This window comes from Melopsittacus undulatus, chromosome 4, assembly GCF_012275295.1.
Source record: "Melopsittacus undulatus isolate bMelUnd1 chromosome 4, bMelUnd1.mat.Z, whole genome shotgun sequence".
NCBI classification, from domain to species: domain Eukaryota; kingdom Metazoa; phylum Chordata; class Aves; order Psittaciformes; family Psittaculidae; genus Melopsittacus; species Melopsittacus undulatus.
The window spans coordinates 67,911,464-67,921,728 of record NC_047530.1 but is presented as its reverse complement, the minus strand read 5'-3'; the positions used below and the strand labels follow the sequence as shown (position 1 = coordinate 67,921,728).

At 44.9% G+C, this 10,265-nt stretch overlaps 1 long non-coding RNA gene across 1 annotated transcript; it reads left to right on the top strand.

Moving 5' to 3' along the window:
- The first annotated feature begins 347 nt into the window (after nucleotides 1-347).
- On the top strand, nucleotides 348-7,895 carry LOC115947250 (uncharacterized). The gene is made up of 3 exons (XR_004081191.2): nucleotides 348-1,578; nucleotides 1,681-2,736; nucleotides 7,392-7,895. It is a non-coding gene; the product is annotated as an uncharacterized lncRNA (long non-coding RNA).
- Nucleotides 7,896-10,265: the final 2,370 nt, after the last annotated feature.

Sequence of the window (10,265 nt, the reverse complement as noted above, 5' to 3'; positions counted from 1 at the left end):
CAGGCTTCACTTTGCTTCTGAATTCTCTGCCTTATTCCTCCTAGAGACCTGGGTGAGGGGAATGGAGCTGCTGTCAGCATACACTTCCCCTTCTTCAGCCTGGGGTCCCTCCCACGGGACACAGTCCACAAATTTCTCCAACGTAAGTGCTTCCCATGAGCTGCACTTCTTCACAAACTGCTGCAGTGTGGGTCCCTTCCATGGGGTCACAAGTCCTGCCAGCAAACCTGCTCCACCGTGGGCTACTCTCTCCATGGAGACACAGGTCCTGCAAAGACCCTGCTCCATCTTGGGTTTCCCTCCTTTGGGCATCCCCCTGCTCTAGTGTGGGATCCTCCATGGGCTGCAGGTGGCTATCTGCTCTACCACAGACCTCCATGTGCTGCGGTGGTGTCTTGCCATGGTCTGCACCATGGGCTGCAGAGGAACCTCTGCTCTGGCACCTGGAGCACCTCCTGCCCTCCTCCTGCACTGACCCTGGTGCCTGCAGAGCTGTTTCTCTCACATATTCTCACTCCTGTCTCTGGCTGAAGTTTTTGTTCCCCACCCCTTTCCCTAAACACATTGTCCCAGAGGAGCTACCACCATCACTGTTGGCCTCTGCCTCGTCCAGTGCCAGGTCCATCGTGGAGCTGCTGGCATTGGCTCTGTTGGACATCAGGGGAGCTTCTGGCATCTTCCCACAGAAGCCTTCCTGCTACTAAAACCTGGCCATGCCAACCCAATACAGCAGGTATCATCCTGCGATATCTGCATTACAATAAAAGGTCTTGGCCTAAAAATGGGTTGACACTTGGAAAGATACACCTCAGGACAGGACTGTTCCCTCACCCTGCTATGGAATCCCCTCACTCATCTTCAGGATGTGTGAGTGCAAGACACAACAAAGTTTCACGGCATCAAATGATGCAATACAATAAAAATTGTTATGGGGAGCAGAGATAATGTGCTACAAGCACATTGATTTTTCTCCTTCTGTAACTTACTCAGACAACATAGGTCCTTGCAAGCTCTTTTGTCTAGTGCTGCTGTGGGACTCCCATGGTCTGCTTTTGCTCCCAAGCTGCAATTTTGGCAAGCTCAGGCTCCTAAGTGATCAACAATCAGCCTGGCCAACCAAACCATCTTCACCTGCTGCTGATAATTGCTCTGAGAAGAGGGTGTTTGTCAAGCTAGTCACTTTATCTTTTTCTGTATGCTTTTAAGGGCAAGGCCTTACTGCAGTGGGACAGCAGCGGGTGAGTTTCATCTGCTAGCAGGCAGTAGGCATCTCTACCCATGCTGCTAATTATCTTGCATGAAATGAGTCCATTCAGTGTAAGTAGCTGAAGCACAGAGGGTGGCTCAGTGTCAAATAAATGATGGTTTGGTATGGCAGCTGCCAAGAGCATCAGCCTGATTTGCAGATTCACAGATCTGTGAATGCAACTTATCTTCCTGTGAGTGGACAGGGACAGGAAAGAGAAGAGGATGGCTGAAAGAGGAAGAAACTTGGGAGATGGTTCAGCTGGAACCTGGCCCCTTCAAGTGACAGTGATTAACGTTGCATGCTTTGCCATTAAGGAGGCTGAACATGTGGTAGGTGTCTACCAACTCTTCCGCTGAAGGCATTTATCTCATAAAAATGAGTTCTCCAGTGTATTTGACAAATCTTGATTGATTGGTCTCTGCCTCTTGCAGAATCAACGTACGTGAGAGCTTTTTCCAAGACAAAATTGTCTCTGGAGCAGTGTCAGCACCAGCAAGAGGAAGAGCTAGGACCAGCTGCTTTGACATGAGTCTTTCTGCCTGCCATGTGCCTCTTGACCTCCACACTTGTGTCCTTCCTATAGCCAGTACACTCTAGCTTTACCTATCAGCCACTTAAGCCTCAGCCTTGCAAAAGTTTTAGCATAAGCTCATTGTAGTGCAGCTATTTACCCCTCCAGGACTCTGGAGAGAAGACCCGCAAAGGATGGCATTACAGAGGAACAGCATTAAATGCCTGTGAATGATGAACTTTTTATTAAGCACACATAGTCTAAGTTCAGAGGCTGAGCAAGCCAGGCTGAGAAAAAAAGAGCCAGAAAGGTAGGATCATCTTCCACAGGCAAAGTGTGGCTGTGCATCCAGAGAGCTTTGTTTCCATTTCGGATGAGATCAGGACACAAAGTGTCCATTAGCAGCCCACAACTAGGTAAAAATACTTTTATTAATAACAGGTGCTATATTTTTGCATATAAACCTTACAATTTGACCATGAGAAAGAGTGCTATGATGACATAATAACACAGATTATCAACACATAGAGGTATGGAGAAAAGTTTCTCTCTGGCACATCTATCTCCTTTCACCTCACCAAAAGCTCATCTTCTTCTGTGGTATTAGATAGTAGCAATGAACAGACAACTCCTTTCTAGACAGTGGCTCTCTCAAATCAGTTGCATATTCTCAAAGTTACAGGATACTTGCAGAAAAATACAGCATTTGCAAAGCATTCTTCAGTTGATAAGCAGTTTAACAGTAGAGTACCCTCTCTGGGAAGATGCAGCAAAGAAAGCACCTTAAGAAATTGAAAGGTACACCTGGATCCACTTAAATAAAAGGATCTTGCTAGGGAAGCCTAATTGGCCTGCCCTAGTTAGCCCACCTGTGAACAGTTTTGTAGCTACAAGAACAGGAGTGAGGCACTCATGAGGTTTTCTACTTTGTTCTGGAAGTTGAAGTTAGAGAAAACTTGGAAACCTGGGATAGCAGGTAAGAAATATTTGGAGACTGTGTATGTGGGACAGATTTGAGCTAGTTCATTTCTCAGAGGGCTGCTACTGTGTTAAGAAATTCTTCTGTTTTAACTTGAGATACACATGCAAGTAAAGAGATTGAGCTAGATACACTGTTTTTGGCATTCTCTAGGGCTAGGAGCCTGCTGTCTTTTCTCTCACAAACAAATGCTTTAGGGAACAAGTTTGGATGCAGGGTGCAGATTTCTTGATGCAGATGAAACAGTGTTTGTTGCTGTATTTCTAGAAGAGATTAAATGAAATGTGGAGTGAGGGATGCTTACCTGAAGAGCTAAGACTCTGAAAGCAGCACACCTCTTGTAAGACTTCTTTAAAATGTGCTCTGTGGTGTGAGTAGGGCTTTTTCTGGGTTATGGTGATGACTTCAAGGTGCAGTAGCTCTCCTGCCATGTCTGCAATGTGGACAGCAGGGAGGGCAAACTCTGGATGTACTGCAGAGACTAAAGTAAGAACAATTAATTCTTCAGAGATCACTTACTGTTTTACAGACTCTGGTGTTTGATCACCAAATGAGGCGTGTCAGTAAAACCTGTGGGTGTGTATATATATATGTATTTAAACTGCCGTAAGCTATCAGGGTAGGAGTAATCTGGGGTTGGATCCTCTGCCTGGAAGATCCAGAAATATGTGTTTTGTCTCCTTGGGAGCAGATGATGGTTGCATGGGTACAGAACAGTTTTGGATGCTTCTGTGTTCTCCTAGATCAAGCAATGACCCTTGCTCAGTTTCTGCTATGATGTCCAAGGTTAAACTAAAGCTTTGGCTGAAGCTGGCTTTTAGCTAATATTAGTGTGTTGCTGATATGGGCTCATTCTCCTGGTCTGTACTTTCCCCTTATATCTATCTTTCATTACGCAACTGCAAGTAAAAATGCTAGATGTACTGCAAATCAATTTTCTAGGCAAATGGTTGCAAGGACAAAAGTGACTTTTATTTTTTTTTAAATAATTCTGCCTTTTCTGATTTATAGCCCTAAATGCATTAGTTTAGTTAAATTTCTTCAGTGTGATGGCATGCTCTCTGGTTGGGTAACCTATCGTGCTGTACATCATGGTCTGCTTTCCTCTGGAATGATGATTCTGACTGATAAGTGCACAGTGACTTCTGCTGATCTGGGTTCCTCAGGCACTCTGCTCTCACCTCTGGATCCAAGATCTTCCCCTCTACATTGTTGTGAGCCTCCTATTCCACCCTGTATTTGAGCTATGCATAGACAGGAATGCTCTGCCTGAACAGGCAATCTGCTCAAAACCATGCCTAGGCGTGGGAACCAGCAAAATAAGAACATATGGCCACTACTAGAAGACTGATTTTGGGGAAATGAATGTTGATGCTGAGTGTGTGGTTGGACTTCTCTTGTTTAGATCTGGTAGCTATTACAATGCTTGAGAAACTTGGGTGCTTTTTCCTCTCAGAGATTCAAGACAGACTCCTGTATCTTTTCACTGCTGGTTTCTTGACTGCTGCTTGAGGTTCTTGTTAAACTCATTTTACAGATGCACCCATCCCTGCTCCAGGCTCCTCTGCTGATAATGGGGTTGTCTGTATTTCTGAGGCTATCCCAGCCCTGTGGTGAGCAGGCCAGGCTGTTCACAGCTGCATGTTGCTTTCTAAAAAAGGCAAAACAAAACCACCAAAAAACCCAAACCAAAAGCCCCAACTTTTTAGGTTTCTTTCCTCTTTTGGGGCATGGTGCTACTGATGCAAAGCCTGTCCTGCTTTCCCAGTGATAGAGTAATAACTTGAGTTTTCCTGCAGGAGGAGGGGTACCCTCCCAGCCATGAATATCCATGTGATTCCAACCATGAAAAGTGGTGCTCAAAATCAAAGATGGTAAAATATTTTAATTAAAAAAAAAAAGAATTGGACTATTGCTGCTGATTCTTTCTTCCCTCTGAGAGCGCTCTGTGAATTCCCCTCTGTCTGAGCAGATCTGTCAGTTTGCAGTACGTGGGGCCGCACTTGTGATAATTTATCTCCAGTTATTTTATTTCTGCTGGTTTCTAAGCTAATAACAAGTGATGAGGGCTCATATCCTGCTCTGGGCACCTTCCTGTTACTTAACTAACAATTAATAAACCAGATAATGGAGTTTTTCTCCCACACAGGAATAAATACTCACTCTATTAAACTGCAGCAATGCAGCACTTCCAATCTGTTCAGAAACTGCCACCAGTGCACAGTTTGGTGGCCTGCTTATAAGGAGATATTTCTCCCAGTTTGCAGCATGGGAACCGTGCTCAATATACTGGTTTCCAGGCTGGACTGGGTAAAGTTTCATACCCCCTGAGCTCACCTGGGCTAAGGTCCCCTGTTCCAGCACCATGGTCACTCATGGCATTACCCTGGGAAATCTGTGGCCACCCCATCTCTCGGGAATGTTCTGTAGGTCACCTCTGGGCCATGGGGAAGGAGAGAGGGGCAGGTTTGCAGGCTGGCTTCTTGCAGTCAGTGTGTGAGTTGGTCTGTGGGAGGTGGTAGGTCTGTTTGCAAAACACTTCTTTAATTGCTGAAGCATAGGAAGGATGCTTGTTTATTACAGTGTATGCACATCAAAGTAAATACATTAACTCCATATAAACATTTAGTTGCTGAAAAGCCTCCAATTAAGAGTTCTCACCGGCAGGCACCCAATTACTTATCTTGGCAGCCTCTCCTGTCCCCTCCTCTTCACCCACTCCCCAAGTGTCCTGGTGGAGGGCTGGTACTTGTAAGCATAATCTGGAGGGTGAGGAGGAGGAGGGTGGCTTCACCATGCTGCTGGAATGACACATGGGCAACCTGTGCTCTTGTGACTGGTCTTGTGCTCTCCCTAATCCTGTGAACAGGCTCTATGCACCTCTTGCACGAGCTGCAGGCTGTTATATGAAACTAGGAGGAGTCCTTGGAGGTTAATGCATCACACTGACATGACCATCACACCTGGGAGCCTCTGACATTCCAGAGTGCCATCAACCATGTGCTCTAGCATTGCATAAGCAAGACCACAAAGTCCCTTAGCATGTATTTGTCCTTTCAAACATCCTTTTCACCCCTTCTCTCCCTGCTGCTGAATCTTTTGATTGTTTCACCTCAATCTGTCTTTTCAAAGACTAACCCCTGCAGAATGTTGCTGGTGGCGGTGCATACTTTTTTGACATCCAGAAGTATGCTAGACCACTGAGCTGCCATTTGGAGAGATCAGATGATTCCTGTGGCTTTAAATTATGACACTAGCCTCGAGGGTTGGAGGAGGTGGATAGTCATGAGCTGAAAGCTGCCCCTTTGAAGTTTGGGGTTTCTGGAGATGTCATCTTTCATATATATCACCAGCCAGGTTGGTTTTTGTTTTGCTTGAGTGTTATTCTTGTCTAGATTCTTAGAGAGCAAGATGATGAGAAAGATATATGAGCCCAGATGCTTAGGCATTACATATCCCTTTGAAATATAATAGTTCACATTCTTCAGAAATAACAATACGCTAACGCCTTGCGCATTTGTACACAGTGCTTCTCTCCTGAACAAATGTAAATCAGAAGGTCTCTGATCTGTAGGGGGAAATCTGAGCTTGGTCTGGTTTGACTTGTGCCAAATCTGAGTCTGGCTTCAAGGCAGAAGTACTTTCTCAAAGTCATGGGGTGGTTTGGCATGAAAACCTGTGCTCTTTGTCAAGGGACTGCTTTGCTGTCCTCACTTAATGGGGATGATCACTGGTGGTAGTGGTGGTGAAACAGCAGATGCTGACATCAAAACCTTGCTGTATCCATTTTGGTGCGCACCCAGCCTCTCAGAGCATCACTTCCTCATAAGGTTATTGGAAGGGTTACTAAAAGCAAAATCACTTAAGCAAACTGAATGATAGAGTTTCAAAGTGTCTTCTCAGCTGGGTGTTGTCTTGTCTCTTGGGAATCCCTCACATTATAAGTTGGGGGACTGACTGAGGGTGTTCTGTGATACGCCATCAGATGGCATTATGACATGAGGGGTACAGATCAGACAAGAAGAGCTTTTCTCCTCCTTAGAGGAAGAAAAACCCAAACCACGCCTTTCACTTTGTGCTTTAATCACTTCATTTACTGCCTATTCCCCAAAAAATCCAGACAATGTGAAATTGTCCCAACACATTTTGTGATAACCCACCACTGTTTTGCTGCCTCTTGGTTTTGGTGTTGGTGTCCCTAGCTTGTTCTAGCACCAAGCTGTCAAGGGGCCTGCTATCTGCATTGCTATTCTTTTCCCATTTCTCACCTCTTTTCATGCTAGGGCACTTTTAAAAGAGTGATTATATGTGTTCTCATGGTTAACATCTGATCTGGGGAGAGAAGAGCTGCTTTGCATCCTGCAGCATCCGTTCTTCCCATCCGCTGGATCATCAGCCTTGGGCTTGCAGGATGTTGCGGTGAGAATGGAATCTTGTGTCAATGTAGTGCAAGTGCTTCTTGGTCGAAAAACTCATTTGAAAGTGGTGTGACTTGACATGAGCCACCTCCTGCTTTTCAAAACCTTTGCCTGATCAAGAAATGGTCCTGACCAGACCCTGCAACTAAGCAGTAGCTTCTGCCTGAATGAATACAGGCTTAAAAATGTGCTTTAGTCATACAGGACTAGCTAAACTAAATTTTCCCTTTGCAGCTGTGACCTAGATACTGTGTCTGAAGAGACCTCTGTGGCCATAGTCCTTGCTAGTGGAGGCAGCAGCTCTGGCAGGTGAGCAGGCAGAACGAGCTGCAGCAGTCAAACCTGCGCAGAGACTCTCCCATCAGGCTCCCACATACATCAATGTCTTGTGCCTGTGAGGAACTGTTGGACAAAACAAAAATCAAGCTGAAAAAAAATCCCCTCACACACAGAGCGGTGACAGATCTGGATTGTCTGGAGATGATGGAATAATTTACACGCTCTGGTTTAATGTTCCTGTTTCTTTTTTTTTTTCCTCCAGCTGCCACCTCCCCACCTTCTGTCACTGTCGTCTAAATGAATTTACAAGAAAAAGAAAATAGTTCTCACTAATGTTCTCACACAAATGAAACATTAGGCAGAGAGACAAAAAGAAAATAACCGATTGTGAAAGCAAAACCCCTCTGAGACAGTCTGAGCATTATCAGGAGCAGCCTGGGAGAGGAACTGGGGGGAGAGGGAGCCGGGGGGAGAACAGAGCAGGCTGGAACAGCAAATGTAGCGTTTATGATAATTATCCGCATTTTAATCCCCGTTTCCAACCAAGCATTCACTTCCTTTAATTAGTTCTCGATTAGAAGCAGATTATCTAATAAATTGTACAAATAAAGAGCAGGTTATCATTGCTGTGTTCCTGCACAGGAAGTTCTGAATGAATGGGGATAGAGGGACAGGGTTTGAGTGGGGCAAGAACATGGAAAAATCTTGCTTTCCTTTTCCCTCGTTCCCTTGGCTGCAAATATTGGCCATCGCTGGCATTAGCGATGCAGCCAGTGAAGTAAATCCATAATTAAACTGAATTAGCATGTACTTGGAAGTTTTACATGCGCAGACACAAAGAAGGTTCCTGCTCCGAGTATTTCCAATCTGATTTGCAGGAAGGGGGGAAAGAACAAATAAAACCTTAGACTTTGCTGAAACTGGTTCTGATTTTTTTTATCACGCTGTGCGTTTAGAGAATATAATTTGGGGTTTCTGGACGTCTGGTTGAACAGTACCTCCTTAGTTTACCAGCTGAAATGGCGTGATGAAAGTCACCTCTCTATTGGCATTTGTGTGTCATCTCAATGTTGCTATCCTGAAGTCTCTGGGTGATGTACACAGAAATTAGACAGATGAAGTCAGCATAGGCAGCTTAACCCATGCTTGAGCTTCAGAAGAATCTCCTGCCTTGCCTGGTGAGGGCTTTCATCTTGTGCACCTTCACAGGTCCTTGCTGTTGACCTAAGCTGGCCAGCTGAGATCCATTCACAGGCAGAGATCAAAATGGGTGCATATGGGGTGAGATTTTCCTGGTCTCCTTTTGATCTTAAAAGAAAGTCAGCTAGTCCTCAGAAGTGCATGTTTCTTCTCCATTATTTATCAGGGGAATGTACATCAGTTTTCATGGATGCAGTGACATCCTGAACATCTACAACAGGACAAATGCACCTATGCTATGGTTTACATAGTAGGTGGTTTCTATCCCTCATCTCCCAAGTTGGCTTGAAACTTGAATGTTTCCACTGGCCTCTGCAAAACGCTGAGCCAGCTTTCAAACCTAACATCCCAGCTTTTGTAAGCTGTGCTAGGCAGATGTTAAAAGCTAGTCAGGACTTTTGCCCTTTGGAGGACAGGCCCTTAATTGTACATCTTGCACAAGTACAAACCCAAAATTGTGCCAACAGATTAACCTGCAAGGGCTCTTGTTAGCTTCTCTTGTCAGCTGTGATAATGAGTTACCTGCACTGTTTTATGAGGTTTTTGGAATTCGTGGGAGATGCATTATGGTGGGAGTTGTGTCACACTTACCCTGTTGCTGCTGTTGTCTGGGGTGTGCGGGTATGTGCTCTTTGCTCAGACAGGACTTCTGATTGACTGGGTCAGGTCTAACACCTTCTGCTGTCTCAGTTTAGCTGCTTTGAGTTGCCTTTCAAAGCCTATATGTGACCTCTTCTTACTGAGCTAGCAGTGACCTGGATTTTAACTCAAACCCCCAATATGAAATAGAAGCTCTTAAGTTTCTTGGAAAATTTCTTTATTTCTCTGGGCATGAAGTACTTTCCCGAATCTTGTCCGAATTCTGTCTGCTGTCACCTTTTGCAAAACAGCAGAGTGCCTTGATGTGCTTTACTATTAAATACAGCTAGGTGGGTTTGTAGGTAAGTCCAACATCTTTGTGATGAGGAGGCTCTAGGATGCCTTCATTGGCAAGGGAGCTAAGCTGTGCAGTCATGCTGTGGTCAGGCTCCACCCTTCCTAATGATTTTCTAGACCTGTGGTTGAGCAGTCAATAGTTTCGTTGTCTGGTTTCAATCCAACTTGACAGCAGAGTAGAGATCTTGAAGATACTGAGTTCGTGTGTGCTCCTGCCAGCACAGATATATCACCCTCTGACTTTTATTGCTGTTGCTACTATTGCCTCTTGAACACAGGCTGATGGTTGGGTGGTGTCCTCCAGTGTGGTGTTGCTGGACTGAAAGAGTTTGTTGGCATGTTGTGTTGTCTTGTGCAGATACTGTATGACCAAATTTGTTAAAAGTGTGGTGTGAGAAGAAATAAATGGGGGATGTGGCAGAAGCAGGAGTGAGATGTTGGGTTGTGTCTCCCTGGGTTTGTCAAAGTGTGCATTTCAGTCAAGGACGTGTCCTGCTTGCGTATCTGCCCAAAGTGACCTCCCTATCGATTGAGGCAGTCAATAGACAGCTACTTAAGAATAAAGTTCCGTTTTCTTATTTCTTCTTCTTCACTTTAATTATCTAAGTTAGATAAGCAGCTGCAGGCCAATTAGAAAACAATTACCCACTGTAATCAATGCTGGTGTGGAAAAAGGGGGAGGGCAAGCATAAA